The sequence below is a fragment of the Schistocerca gregaria genome, chromosome X (assembly GCF_023897955.1).
Source record: "Schistocerca gregaria isolate iqSchGreg1 chromosome X, iqSchGreg1.2, whole genome shotgun sequence".
NCBI classification, from domain to species: Eukaryota; Metazoa; Arthropoda; class Insecta; order Orthoptera; family Acrididae; genus Schistocerca; species Schistocerca gregaria.
The window spans coordinates 109,184,121-109,188,196 of NC_064931.1; the positions used below are offsets into that span (position 1 = coordinate 109,184,121).

Genomic DNA, 4,076 nt, shown 5'->3' on the forward strand with positions numbered 1-4,076 from the left:
TATAATTCCGTCAGCGACGACAAGAGGCTTGGGAGAACAGGTGAAGGGAATGGATAATGTCTTGAAAAGATGGAAATCAAAAAATTAAACAAGAGTAATGCCTTTTGGTATAACTGAATCAGGCCATGCTCAGGAAATTAGATCAGAAGACGAGACACTAAATATAGTATACGAGGTTTGCTATTTGGGAGGAAACTGAGCTGATGACGGCCGAGGTGAGGGAGATATAAAATGCATACTGGTGGTAGAAAGAAAAGCATTTCTGAACGATAGACATTTATTAACATGCCTTTTCAGGAGGTATTCGTCTAATGAGAAGGTAATGAATCAAACTAGGGAGGAAAGAAATTTGTGGCACAACTTAACTAACAGACGGGATCAGTTTGACAGGATACAGACAGAGGCATAAAAAAATCGTCGATTTGGTAATGGAGGGCAACGTGGGTAGAGACAAAAATTGTAGAGGGAGACCGAAGGTTGACTACATGGATGTTAATTGCAGAAATTATGCAAAGACTAAGAAACTTGTACAGGATAGACTAGCATGGACTGAGGTACACAAGAACAACTGTAAAAGAACAAAACAGTTCAGGGTCGTGGTTCTGACTGCATGTTGTCTGCGTCTGCAGTACAGTACTTGAGTTGCAGAGAATCGCTATGCCAAAGCAAACACATTCGAAGGGCGCTACACATGGTCAGATCATTGGATGGCCTCTAATATTTCTTCGTCTGTACGACAAAGACCTGCAGTTGAGTTAGCCGGCCGGTTTGGCTGAGCGGTTCTAGGCGCTTCAGACTGGAAACCGCGCGACCGCTACGGTCGCAGGTTCGAATCCTGCCTCGGGCATGGATGTGTGTGATGTCCCTAGGTTAGTTAGGTTTAAGTAGTTGTAAGTTATAGGAGACTGATGACCTCAGAAGTTGAGTACCATAGTGCTCAGAGCCATTTTTTTGCAGTTGAATTGACTGTCGTAGCGTCAATACACTAGAGGAGAAGAAGGGAGAGTACATTCGACGCCATTACGCCCAAAGCCAAGTACGTGCTACAATCCTTCGCGATGGTGGTTATCTTGCTTTTAGTGGCCGAGAGCGTTCAAGCAGTACAGCATCTGACCCGGCTAGCATAGTGTACTGTCGGCGGCAAGTGTTTTCTCTGTACGCTCGGCGACCCACCAGATATATTCCCTTCACAGAAAAGTATCGTCTAGCTCTATGAATGTGGTGCTCGCCTTACGAAGAGTGAGGTAGTGTTCTCTTCACTGGCGAGTCAGGATCCGGCCTGATGAATGTATGATTCCCCCCCCCCCCCCCCCCCCCGTCCATTTAATACGACACAATAGCGATCATATTCTACGAAAGGCATCGTCAGTGTCGTCGTCTGAGGTGGTATCATGTCGGGATCAGAGTAGTCATTGCACGTATTTTCAGGCGTAGTTTGACAGCTACAGTTTGCGGGAGTGATGTCCTCCAACAGTTGTAATTGGTTGTTAGTGTTGCATACGTGTTTGGGTTCCATCTGATGAATCATGACCCACCACTGAGGCCTGGGCTCTGGGGCGAGAGCTGCAACATGAGGGCATCTCGTATTTACAGTGGGCAGACCATCAACTGAACGTTCATAGTGCACACCCGCGCCGTAATACGTACTCTGATTCCAGATCTCTGCTCTGCGATGTAGCAGTGCAACCCTGCGGCCACAGATGTTGTCGCTGACAGGTAGATACACTGTATGCGATGGTATAACACTAAAATGTTTGTTGACGCCTTTCGTAGAGAAAAATTGCAAGAGAAACCAGTCAAGTTTTTACCTACACATAAGAAATAAAAATAGTAGAACGAACTCAGTCGAGAGCGCTTTGAAATTCTACGTAGGATACCAAAAGATCAAACTATGAACATTTTGGAAGAACCATAAATTTATGCACACGCAAATAGATATCCGAACGACATCGTAAAAGAACAGATGGGGTCCAAACATAAAAATTATCTGGAAAACTTTATTGACGTAAGGGAAACAAGGGTACGAGCACAACACGATACACAAAAAATCACGGACAACATGAAGATCTCACATCTACACACGCACAATTGTTGTTATGGTCTTCAGTCCAGAGACTGGTTTGATGCAGCTCTCCATGCTACTTTATCCTGTGCAAGCTTCTTCGTCTCCCAGTACGTACTGCAACCTACATCCTTCTGAATCTGCTTAGTGTATTCATCTCTTGGTCTCCCTCTACGATGTTTACCCTCCACGCTGCCCTCCAATACTAAATTTCTGATCCCTTGATGCCTCAGAACATGTCCTACCAACCCATCCCTTCTTCTCGTCAAGTTGTGCCACAAACTTCTCTTCTCCCCAATTCTATTCAATACCTCCTCATTAGTTATATGATCTACCCATCTAATCTTCAGCATTCTTCTGTAGCACCACATTTCGAAAGCTTCTATTCCCTTCCTGCCCAAACTATTTATCGTCTATGTTTCACTTCCATACATGGCTACACTTCAAACAAATACTTACAGAAACGACTTCCTGCCACTTAAATCTATACTCGATGTTAACAAATTTCTCTTCTTCAGAAACTCTTTCCTTGCCATTGCCAGTCTACATTTTTTATCCTCTCTACTTCGACCATCATCAGTTATTTTGCTCCCCAAATAGCAAAACTCCTTTACTACTTTAAGTGTCTCATTTCCTAATCTAATTCCCTCAGCATCACCCGACTTAATTCGACTACATTCAATTATCCTCGTTTTGCTTTTGTTGATGTTCATCTTATACCCGCCTTTCAAGACACTGTCCATTCCGTTCAACTGCTCTTCCAAGTCCTTTGCTGTCTCTGACAGAATTACAATGTAATCGGCGAACCTCAAAGTTTTTATTTCTTCTTCATGGATTTTAATACCTACTCTTCTATAGAAAGTAAATACGTGACCTCTGTTAACAATATGGTACATAGAAGACGTTACCTTTTAAGATGATTCATGGACGTTACTCCATCTAGATGTAAGTATAATAAAAAATAAAATCTCATGTTACTATTACATAGACGAAGAATAATGCGATATACAGTGATCAGCCAGAACATTATGACTACAAACCTACTATCAGGCAACGGCCTTGCCGCAGTGGATACACCGGTTCCCGTGAGATCACCGAAGTTAAGCGCTGTCGTGCGTGGTCGGCACTTGGATGGGTGACCATCCAGGCCGCCATGCGCTGTTGCCATTTTTGGGGGTGCACTCAGCCTCGTGATGCCAATTGAGGAGCTACTCGACCGATTAGTAGCGGCGTCGGTCAAGAATACCACCATAACGACCGGGAGAGCGGTGTGCTGACCCCACCCCCTCCTATCCGCATCCTCTCATGAGGATGACACGGCGGTCGGATGGACCCGGTAGGCCACTCGTGGCCTGAAGATGGAGTGCTTTAAACCTACAATCGCCATAAACCCTTCCAGGCGATAGCAGCGTCACCTGGCGAGGAATGACTGCTTATCAGACATGCACAGTGCATGTGACGACCGTGCTGTTCGTGTGTAGAATGGGGAAGGCGCGCAATCTATCTGAGTTCGACCAAGGGGTGACTGTGAGAGCCCGGAGGCTCGGCACGAGAGATCTTGTCGGTTATTTGAGAAGTGCTGTGGTGAGTGTCTTCAACCTATGGCGAAACCAAGGTGAAATCACGTCGAGAGGTCGTGGAGTTGGGCGGCCATCCATCATGACAGATGTAGGACGTCGGAAGCTGGGAAGACTCGTAAAACTGGACAGGCGGCGAACTATGGCGGAACTAACATCAGATTTTAATGCTGGGTAGAGTAAAAGTCTGTCTGAACACACAGTGCACCGAACACTCTTAACGATGGGCCTCCGCACCTGATGACTCACGCATGTGCCAAAGTTAACACCACAACATCTGTAACTACGACTGAAATGGACACCTGACCATCGGCACTGGTTGTTGGGGCAGTGGCAGAGCGTTGCATGCTCTGATGAATCCCGATACCTTCTTCACCATGCCGATGGGGGGGCGTGACTCCGTCCGTCGTCTTCCAGGGGGATAGCTCATTGACACC

At 45.9% G+C, this 4,076-nt stretch overlaps 1 pseudogene; it reads left to right on the forward strand.

Moving 5' to 3' along the window:
• The first annotated feature begins 3,111 nt into the window (after nucleotides 1-3,111).
• LOC126299877 (5S ribosomal RNA) lies at nucleotides 3,112-3,229 on the forward strand (annotated as a pseudogene).
• Nucleotides 3,230-4,076: the final 847 nt, after the last annotated feature.